General features: G+C 34.8%; 1 long non-coding RNA gene across 1 annotated transcript; it reads left to right on the top strand.

The window, feature by feature from the left end:
- Positions 1 to 749: 749 nt before the first annotated feature.
- LOC117344567 lies at positions 750 to 8,270 on the top strand. The gene is made up of 2 exons (XR_004536207.1): positions 750 to 6,901; positions 6,959 to 8,270. It is a non-coding gene; the product is annotated as an uncharacterized LOC117344567 (long non-coding RNA).
- Positions 8,271 to 11,797: the final 3,527 nt, after the last annotated feature.

Raw genomic sequence — 11,797 nt, 5'->3', positions numbered from 1 at the left:
TCAGTAACTATATACACAGTACCACTATATCGTATCAACAAACGTTAATGTCCCGGGCTGTCATACGCGCCACTGACCTCGCTGTCATCATCACTTCCGGTGGATTCACTTTCACTTTCACCGAGTTCAACTGCACCTCCCATTAAATTTTCCAGTACATCCTCAGCTTCCTGGACGTCCATATTTTGGAATTTTACTGACCTTCCTCCTCCCTTACAGCGTTTTGATGTTTTAGAAATGTTTTTTAGTTTTTGTTTGTTTTGACACCAGTCCCGCACTCGTTTCCGGTCAACCTTAAACACAGTAGCTGCCGCATGTTTTCCCTTTTGCTCGGCGTAGTTTACAACTTTCAGTTTGAAACTTACTTCATATAACTTCACTTCAAACCCGACATGATTGATAGCAGATATAATAAACTACAAGTGATGAGAGTAAACTGGATCGTGACCGGTTTATGACGCAATTTAACCCCGTGTTTCAAACAATGTATATGTTGTAAGCTTACGTAATGTACAACTACCGTAAGTATAAATAACAAAGTTTATGTTTCTTGCAATTTCATACACAAAATGTTTGTCACTTAGTTTTACAATGTTTTGGATACATATACACATGTTTCATGGTGTGAAATGGGTACATACAACATATCTCACAACTTACCGACTCTGAAATTTTGATCTCCATTAAACGCCCCCCCTTGGAAAAATTTCACGCCCCCGGGGCGTTTATTAGAATAAATACGGTAAATATGATGTTATTGGGTCACAGCTGGAAGTATATTAGTCAGTTTAAGAAAAGAGAACAATTCTGTGCTAGACATATAATGCTTTATTCTTGCTATCCAAGATTTCTTTTTATTTTAGAATTATTTAAAACTTTTTTTGAATACATTTTTACATGTATTGCCATATTCGACCTAATAAACAGCACTTTCCTGGCTACCCCTAAAGCGCACCCCCAACTTTTTCATGAAAAGATGATGGGTGTGCTCTTACAAACATGAAAAGTTCCTTCTCACTGATTGTTAATACAATCTTAAGTCATTTAACCAAAGATAATGGATTGTTTTCACTATAGAAAGGTGAGTAAATGAAAAAAAACCCCACCTTTTTATCCCTGATTTTACATGGAAACTTTTGCCTGTACATCGTTTTAATAGTTCCCTGTTTTGTGTTTTTGTAACTGCATAGTGCACTTATTAGGTCGAATACAGTAATTGATTTATTAATATTAAGATAATTTGGTAATCATACTTAATATAATAAAACAGTAAAGTGTCCTTACTTAAAGGTCATTGTAGGTTTGATTAACCTAGGAATCGCATTCTGCTCGTCTCACAGTCGCTTGGAATTGTCTCTATATGATTTAGTGTAGTCCTTAAGATAAAGCTACAAAGTCCCGTGAGATTGATGTAAGCCCACTCTTGAGTTTGATGTAAGCCCACTCTTGAGTTTGATGTAAGCCCACTCTTGAGTTTGATGTAAGCTCACTCTTGAGTTTGATGTAAGCTTACTCTTGAGATTGATGTAAGCTCACTCTTAAGTTTGATGTAAGTTCACTCTGAGATTGATATAAGCTCGCTCTTGAGATTGATGTAAGCTCACTCTTAAGTTTGATGTAAGCTCACTCTTGAGATTGATGTAAGCTCAGTCTTGAGATTGATGTAAGCTCACTCTTAAGTTTGATGTAAGCTCACTCTTGAGTTTGATGTAAGCTCAGTCTTGAGATTGATGTAAGCTCACTCTTAAGTTTGATGTAAGTTCACTCTGAGATTGATATAAGCTCGCTCTTGAGATTGATGTAAGCTTACTCTTGAGTTTGATGTAAGCTCACTCTGAGATTGATATAAGCTCGTTCTTGAGATTGATGTAAGCTTACTCTTGAGTTTGATGTAAGCTCACTCTTGAGTTTGATGTAAGCTCACTCTGAGATTGATGTAAGCTTACTCTTGAGATTGATGTAAGCTCACTCTTGAGTTTGATGTAAGTTCACTCTGAGTTTGATGTAAGTTCACTCTGAGATTGATGTAAGCTCACTCTGAGATTGATGTAAGCTTACTCTTGAGATTGGTGTAATTATAAGCTCACTCTGAATATAACTTGTGTTATACAGAAATGTTTCAAGTCAATGTTGTAATGTTAATGTTTCCCAGCATAATATGTGTGATATACAAGTGTCCATTTCCTCAAGGGAGGTAACTCCTACTCCAACATCGCATCGTATCATCACCAGCATATGATAATCACTTTTATAAAGTTTTTAATTTTCTTCCAGTTTATTTGTTGCTTTGTCATATTCTCGTACATGTAATATGCTTAGGTTTGATGTTTTGTGGTTAAAAGTCAACACCTTGTGATGAAGCTCTGTATATGATCATATAGTTCTTCAAAGTTTTGATATTTTGTGCCTTGGAAGAAACCGTAATTGTCCTATTGTTCCTAAGTTGATAGTATTTTTGTAGAAGTTAAAGTTAATTTTTTATATGAAACCATTCATGGTGTAGGTCCTATATAGCCCTTCAACCCCATTAAAATACAGATCACCGCTACATTCTACATTATGAAGATCTGACTTTGGCTGGTAAAGGGTCAAGATTAGTTGACAATTCAACCAACTAATGGAAACACAACTCTTTTTTCCCCCTTGGCATCTGTCATGATTGGTTGTTTTTGAATCGATATGATCCCAGTGTCCCGAATGCCAACCAATGCATTCATTGCAAGCTCCTTCTACAACGGTATATTTCTCATTTATTGGACAAATTGTGTGTAGTTCGTAGATTTTCTTTTGTTATAATGGACACTACCGTGGAAGAAGATAAAGTACCATTTAAACAGATTAGGGGCGAATTAAAGTTTTCATTGCTGTCTCCATAGTCTGTTGAATTTGTTGAACTGGCATTAAAAGAGACATGTTTTGATTGGTTTAAAGAAATCCTGTCATGTGGTAAGCATTGAGGTCAAATGAATCTGACCTTTTACTGGCCTCCATCAGATCTACATAACATGGTGTGTAAAGATGATCTGTATATTAATCAGATTGCCCCTATAACACTATATTGAAACTGACTTGTAAGGTCTTCCCTCCACACACACCCACATCATATACTTAATGAGTTGAAGAGATCAACAGTATAACATTGAGTATACATTTATATACCGTATCTATCCTTAATAAACCCCTCCCCTAGTGTAAAAGTTTGATACTGTATTTATCCTGAAATAAGCCCCCTCCTCTTGTGTAAAAGTTAAGTATCCTTTCTATCTATCCTCAAATAAACCCCCTCCCCTAGTGTAAAAGTTTGATACTTTATTTATCCTGATATAAGCCCCCTCCTCTAGTGTAAAAGTTCGATACTGTATTTATCCTTAAATAAGCCCCCTCCTCTAATGTAAAATTTAAGTATCCTATCTTTCCTCAAATAAGGCCTCCCCTAGTGTTAAAGGTAATAAAATTATCTATTTTCAAATAGTGAAAGTGAAGATTGAACTTCTTTATTTATGTTTTACAATAGAGAAAATTTTTAATTAGTATTGTTGGTAATGGAGACATTTTAACAAGTTACACCCTGTTGCAGTTTGTTAGAAACCATTTTTGAATTTGTTCACTTTTTGAATCTCTTCAATACATGTCAATTAATGTTACAAATTTTTATTAAATTTATTTTTCAAAAGAAAATTAAGAAATGAAATGAGGCGATAATTGACATATTTGATATCAGTTTTCGTTTGTTATAAGTTTGAATATCTCCGTTTGTGATTTATGGATTTGTTGTGCAGTTTTACAGTGAGGAACAGACTTAGAAAAATAAGTTTTGATTCAGAATTACGATAGACTAAATTGTTGTTGATGTTTTCAGCAAAACTTTTATAGGGATAATCGTTTAAAAAAGATGTTTTTGTAAATTTTTTATTTTCTTTTTTTTTTTTGTTGGTTGTTGATTTTTTGATGTTTGAATATTGTTAGCAACGCAATAATGGAAAATCATCAAATTTTAATCAAAATAGAGTAATTTTGAAACATGATATTTGTTAAAAATAAGTTTTTATGTTGTAACAGAAAAGTAAAGCATTGACATAAGGTATTTTATTGAAGCATTGCTATTGACATAGCATATCCAGTGAATTTTTTATGCATCTTGTGTCGGCTGATAATACAAGTTTGTTTTAATCTTATGAAACTGTTAAACGGAGTGGTTGGGTGGCACAGTGGTAACTTGCTCGCCTTTCATCTTTCACTTCCTACAGAAAGACACCTGGTTTGTATACTTTCCATGGATCTAAGCCAACAAAAACAAAGGACGTAAGTTTCAAGCTGAATGTTTTTTTTAATATCCAATCCTGGAATTGAACCCCAGAAAAAAATGAATGAAAATGGTGAGGGTTGAACTTCTGGGTGATCCCAGTAAGGGCGTTATAGGGCTGTATTTTTTTTAAGTTAGCTGTACATTGTTATCCCCACTGTGTCCTAGCCAGTATTGTTGTGTATTTGGTTGTTAGCTGTATAATTCCGAGGCTCCCTATGATTTATGTGATTTTTTAACCGTAGGACATTGTTAAAATTATTGTTTGAATAGTGTTAAGATTTTGCAATAACCATATATATTGAGATATTAAAGCTTTTAAGTGCTGAATACTGGCTTTAGGCATATATACACTATTGTTCAAATACCTTTATTTTGTATATAATATTAAAGAAGCTGGAAGATTTTATTAACAGCTACAGTGTAAATATTAGATTAGATTGAGCTTTAGGAGTTAATCTTCCTTTAGTTGAGAACTTTTTATCCGATCATTTTTGTCTCTCCTCCCAGAACAGTAGAGCTCTGCATAACCTTACTGCTTTGGGGACATGTAATATGTTCGGTCTTCTACGCAGTTGTTCAGACTTCATAACAATAGGTAAGCGTATTAAATTATATGGTGGGGTCACCGAAGGAGTTTTGAATAATTTAAAGTTTATATTAAATTATGCTGTGTTCCACACAGTACTGAATAAACATTTTTATTGTAATTGTATAAATATTTCAAAAATTTTATAGAAAAACAGTTGGGATCAATTTCTGTAAACAAACACTGGACACTGTGCTTTTTGGTGTTATTCACTGATACAACTGATGTGTCACATTTCTCCTCATGCAGGCCTCTATATTCTCCTAATGTTTATCTGTAACCAAGGCAATGTAGTAACCAACTAAAGAATAAAAATGTGATTAACCCATTTTTCCAACTTACTTAATTACTAATTGGGGATACATGATACTTACATATAAGTGATGCTTTTAATATACAGATTTTTTTTTCATAAAACTTTTTATTTTAATATAAAAATTCTATTGCTATTGATAAAGGCAAGCATTCATTATTTTCTGAAGGAGCAAAGCATGTTATAAAAAAAACCTGAAAAAAATACAACATATCGATTGATGGATGATATACTTTGGGTAAAGTCTTCCCATATGTTTGTATTATATTATGAACAGCTCCAGTTAATGACCCCATCTAAAACCCTGTGACTGGTGACTAAATGGTGACGTTGTAGGGCATTTTCACACTATCAGGTTGTTACTGTATCGACAAATGGTGATTGTGGTTTACTCTTAATCACAGTTTTATATCTGTTAGTCTAAAGGCATTTTGTTTTGCTTTAAATATTACCAAAAGGTACTGAAAGTGTGGAAATTTATACTAAGAGGAAATTTAGGCTGAATACAGAAACGCTATTAAGGAAAAATTTCCCCATACCAATTATTTTCTGATGCGTGCCATATTTATGGAACAGGTGCAAAGAAAAATTCGGGGAAATATCCCCCATATAGTTTACGTGTCGAGAATCAAAATTAAATCCCTACGGAAATAACCACGTTAACAGTACTATTTCAAGCAATATATAAACAAACAGCATCAAAATGAGAGAGGAGTTCCAAGACAGGGGAGGTAACTCAGAACCTTAAAATGATCATTGATCACAAATGGTGTGGCACCATTTATCAGAGAAATTAATCCCATCTTTTAAAGGCTGGTTTTAGATTATGAAAAATTCCTTATCCTCAAACAGACAATTCAATGTTTCCTGAATATGAGTTTACAGAATATGTTGATATTGAAATTGTTAACAAAGAAACACATTGTTGCCAGATGTTCAACATGTAATGAATTAAGATATGAAAAACAGAGCTTTTTATCGCCGCTCTACATGTGATAGTTGACGTTAAATATTTTGTATTATTTGGTGTTAATTGGCTCTGTGTTAAGTTTTTGTGATGGAAATGTCAATGATTGATTACAAAGGGAGAGACAACAACATTATTAATGAAGTATATTTGATATACTAGATATTAAAGGTAGGTTTATTTCTGGATATTTATGTTTACAAAGAATTAATTATTATTAAATATGTATGTTATATTAGTAAAATTGTATCATTAGTTGAGTAGGTCTACATCCATGTTAAACATGGATTTGGAATTCATAATTCATGTACGTCATAAAAATTAAAATCTATTGCAATATTGACCAACACAAGTGGACTACCTTAGGTGTTAATATGAAGTTTTAAAGTCCACTAAGCATCATATTCATTATGTTTACAAAGGTAAGATAGTACACATAACCACGAAAATCAAATTTGCTAGCCATGTGTGTTCGATACGATATTCTCCTTTTTACTCTTTCACCCATTTTGAAAGAGGATTGTATTGCACCCACTTGGCTAGCAAAGTTGCATAAAGAAAACCTCAAACTGATTAATATTAGTCATAATCACTTGAATGTTTTAATGTCCAATAAATGAAACAGTATGTTACAAACATTTATGTGAGCTATGTAGTATGTTACAAACATTTATGTGAGCTAGCCCTACCTGTAAAAGTCATTTAGGCTTTGAAATGTTTATCAAAATAGTCTGCATGTATGGAGGTAATTTAACTTCCTGTGAGGATTTATACAAGGGGTCACAGTTCAAATGTAGACTATTTTTCATTGTATTAGATGCAGAATGTCTTGTGCCATGTTTTGTGTAAGTATGGCCTGAGTTATGATGGTCAAATTTATTTTGTTGTGATGATTACTTGTAACAAAGTTTGCTCAGCTTCTTCTGTGAAAGGATTTGTTTGTGTGAAAGAAAAAATGAATTTATGAAAAAGGATAGGGTGTAAGTTAATGTGGAAATTTTCTTCAAGAATCTCATTGCAAATCGTAATAATATATATATACGTCTACATCTAAATTCAATACAACAACTCCGATAGAATGTACCGTTGCGATGTAAGAATTCTAAAACAGGTCGGATATTTTGGCCAAAATGTTAATTTAGAGAAACAATTTAAATTGGCTGGGTAAGGTAAAGGTTTACAGCCATATCTGATATAGTTCATGTTAAGTAATTTTTTCTCTGGATATAGACACAGTTCGTAAACCTTTTTCTTTCTTTGGCTAAATGAGACCTCGCTGGTCATTTTAGATAAGCCGCCTCTCAGCACTTTAACTGAACTAATAGGTTAGTTCTACAAACACTGTTTACTAATGATGTCATTTGAGGTGTAGGTATTCACCATTTCTTGATGTTGACAATATGAGCTAAAAGAAACATCCACATTACAAACCTGTACTATGATGGGAAGCCATGGTGTCAGTGTTTCCTCTGACCCTGATGCCATGTCTGGTCCTACACCAGACATGGTGACAGGGCCAGAGGATACTTGGGCCATGGTGCCGGGATGTGTACATGTGTAATTGATTGTGTGTGTGGAGAATATCTGAAGGTGTGTTTTGAGGGGTGTCTTGTGTGGATACTGTAAACATACCTCTTTTGGCGGACTCAAAATTTGGCGGACTCAAAGTTTAACATACAACTGAATTTAAATTGATTGGTGTGGCTGAATTGTTGCATCCACAATATGTGCTGTATAGGCACAGTCATAATTTAGCGGATGTTTTTGTCCCATAAAATCGGTAAAATAAAACTACAGCTAAAATTTGTATGTTTTCAGTATGTATATGTGTGTGTAAGGTGTGTGTTGTGTGTAGATATGCCGTGTGGATGACTATATGGAGGACGCCTTTGATTGAGTACTTGTGATATATCTATATAAGAGTGTGATTGTGTTATAAGATGTCATGTGTTGTGAGATTTTAACTACGCTAATATCATGGTCATGCAGAATCTGATTTTGTGATTTTGACTTCTGCTTATTTTGTGTATAATAACCTTGTGTTATATGGACCCCGTGAAGCTGTAGGCCTGTAATAAACTTATATAATTTGCCACTGTACATGTGTTGTGACTTATCTCTGACACTAGGGTAGGGAGATACAATGGGTTGTACTTAAATTGATTTAACATTCACAACAATTCATCATAGGATTTTACAAAAACCAGATGAATACACTTTTAAAACATAACTGTAAAAATCAACGTTTGAAAATATTATCGGGCATGATATTTTAAAAAGATATTTTACAGGATAAAGACTTTTCCTTGATAACAAAAATAAAAAGTGTCTATAACCATGTTTTATAAATACCTAAATCAATGCAAAACAATAACATTACAATTCGGTAGGCCCTACACAAATGCATATGTTACCGCTCATAAGCAGAACTCTGTGGGGTCTTGTCAGTTACATTCGCGCGACTCCATTTGGCTTTCTCTTTATAGTATTTTTCACAAACATTACCCGAGTTAAACAGTGTTTTAAAACTTGTAAATATATATCTATAGAACATTTTTAGCTCACCTGGCCCAAGGGGCCGAGTAAGCTTATGTGGTAGTGAGGCGTCAGACGTCAGTCCCTCCTAGCATCGTCAACTTTTCATTCAAACAACTTCCAACTCAAGAAAGAAGAGGCCTCAACCCTTGGTATTGGGCCTATAGCATGATGAGGTGAGAGGGCTACCAAGTTTGTTCAAATAAATGACCTTGACCTTTATTCAAGGTCACAGAAGTCAAATAGACTAAAATCTATGAATGACTTCTCAAGACCTGTGTTGTCCCTGTAGCATGCTTGGGTGAAGGACTATCAAGTTTATTCAAATGAATGACCTTGACCAACATTCAACTTCTTCTCAAGCAAGAGGTCCAGAGGCCTTATGTTGGGCGTGTTACATACTCGGATGAAGGACTACCTGATTTGTGTAAATGAATGACCTTGGCCTATATCCAATATCATTGGGGCCAAAATTCTCTAAAATCTCCGAAAACTCTAAAGGCGTAGAGTGATGATATTTGGCAAGTCGTATGCTGTGATGAATGGTAGCCTACTTACGACATCGCGATTCACATGAATGACCTAAATATATAGATGCTACACCTCAAATCCACTACTCTGATTAATGCCAGGTGAACGAGACAGGAACATTGGGCCTCATGATTAAGATAAAGACTCATACACCGCTATATGTTAAACCCATCTCACTATTTATAAGAACAAACCACCGTTTAATGAGTGTGAAGTCTACAGTTATAGTCGCTTTAAATATGAATAAATGAATACTAGTCTAGTAGATAGTGTGTAATCCGAAAATAATTACAGCGGAAAACTATATCAGGAAACGCCTTTCTAAACCGTACTGGAGGGAGTACAATTTAAGGTCTCAGAACATAAACAATAGCTCGTATATTAACTGGCAGTTCGTATATTAACTGGCGTTATATATAGAATTAGGAATAACAAGGAAAATGAAGAAAAAAGTTCCCTACACCACAGGTCCTAGCCTCGTCTGTCAATACATCCAATATATAATCATAATTATATAAACGCATAAGCCTGTTAAAAGAGGTTGCAGCACCACCGGAACGTAAGTAATACAACCCTATATGGAAATCGTCAGTCGACCTTACACAGAGTAGAAAATGGTCAGATTTAATCATCTCGATGAACCACATATAGCCTATTTCAGTAACCAATCTGCCAAACGGGAGGATTCAAGGTTTGTCAAACAGAAGCCATCTCTCAAACAGTTCCATATAATGAGACACAATTTCTCTCACACCAACCATGCATGGAACTTCTTTGTTTCTGTAGTCCTCCCGTAAGACAGATATTTGACTGAAAAAGCTCTCAGCATCACGTAAGGGAGATAAGAGTTGTTGTCTTTACTAATATCAACATGCTGATTGACATGACCATGACAGATTAAAATCCTCTCCATAAAAAAACCCAAAAAACTAGAAAATTGTGTTGGTCAACATATACATAAAATGCACTTTGCCCCAGTCCATGCATCTCTGAGACTGTTTTGCCAAACAGTCAAAATTCCAAATGGATTACTATATCTCATAACTGGCCTTGTCTGCAATGAAACCACCTTAAAGAGGCTTGCCCGCAGAGATCAGAAAAATTGGCTAACAGAAAAAGATTTTTTACACATGACAGATTGTTGGAATTGTTGAGTTTTTCATTTTATTTTCCTTATAAAACGCTGAAAAGTGATATTAAAACCTCATTTTTAAATATTATTTATTTAATCGCAACCCGCAATAAGTCTTATTTGATTGACACATCAAAGAAACAAGCACGTGCACAGTGCCGCACAGTGATAACTTCAAAGGCAGCGGCGATTAACAAAGAAGATTTGCCGTTATATTCCATACATTTCCCTCTCAGGTTGAGTTTTAAAACGTCTTTTAAATACATATTCTGTAATTGTTTTCAAGAAATAATGTCGGAAAGCCTCTAATTTTGTCACATAGAAACGTGTACTGAAGTTTATTTAGTGATCGGAGATGTGCCGTTTACCGGTCCGTCTGCGGGTAAGCCTCTTTAAGTTTTTTTTTTATTGAAATGTGTTGCAATATTATAGTTCAAACTAATATGTCGTTGTTTTTCTTTATCTTAACTTATTTACTGAAAAGATGAGCATTTTCACTACATTGCTGCTTGATCAGTTCTGTTTTATCATCCTCATAACTACTAAAGACATCTGTAATAACTGGACATGGTACCTGGTGACAACGTGCTTAACACACACAGCCAATAAACATCAAACAGGGAGGTTAGTGTTTTCTTGGTCAGCACACAGAACCCCACAACCACAGAGGACGCTCCCATATCATCACCTGATCATGAGCACAAGGCGCGGTGGCCGAGTGGATACTTTATCACTAGCCCTCCACCTCTGGGTTGCGAGTTCGAAACCCATGTGGAGCAGTTGCTAGGTACTGAGCATAGGCCGGTGGTTTTTCTCCAGGTACTCTGACTTTCCTCCACCTCCAAACCATGGCATGTCCTTAAATGACCCTGGCTGTTTATAGGACGTTAAACAAAATAAACCATAAGCAAGCACTAGCCTATGGCCGTGATAGGAGGCCTAAACCCACCAACAAAACAACTCTATCAATCGTGGAAACATGACCTTGACTGCTCCGTGGACGTTTTAAAACACCTTTAATGTAGAGAGTACAGGTATATTTGAGAAGAACTTTGATTGAATCTCTGAATTTGTCTTGTCTCATTCAGGACCATTCAACAGCTAAGATAACCATATCTTGGAATTGTGCTTTGAGGAAAACTTTCCCACAGACCAATTTATTGTCAACAATGTTGATTTTCAAACGACGCAGTATTTCAATCGAAAGAAAGTAACACACCTCTGTTTGTTACTTAGAAACAACAGAAGACTTTTGTTTGATTTCATATTAAGATAAGCTAATGCTGTTTTTGTCATTAACAATTCATTCGAATACTTCTTATAATGCTCCTAAATCTTATATCAAAGGCACCAAATACTTCTCTTCTGCAGTCATGTGTCTTGAAATCTACCTACAATATGTCGGTAATTGTCACCTAACTTACAAA

The sequence above is a fragment of the Pecten maximus genome, chromosome 16 (genome assembly GCF_902652985.1).
Source record: "Pecten maximus chromosome 16, xPecMax1.1, whole genome shotgun sequence".
NCBI lineage: Eukaryota > Metazoa > Mollusca > Bivalvia > Pectinida > Pectinidae > Pecten > Pecten maximus.
Note: the sequence above shows the minus strand (reverse complement) of the source record. Positions and strands in the feature narration are given on the sequence as shown.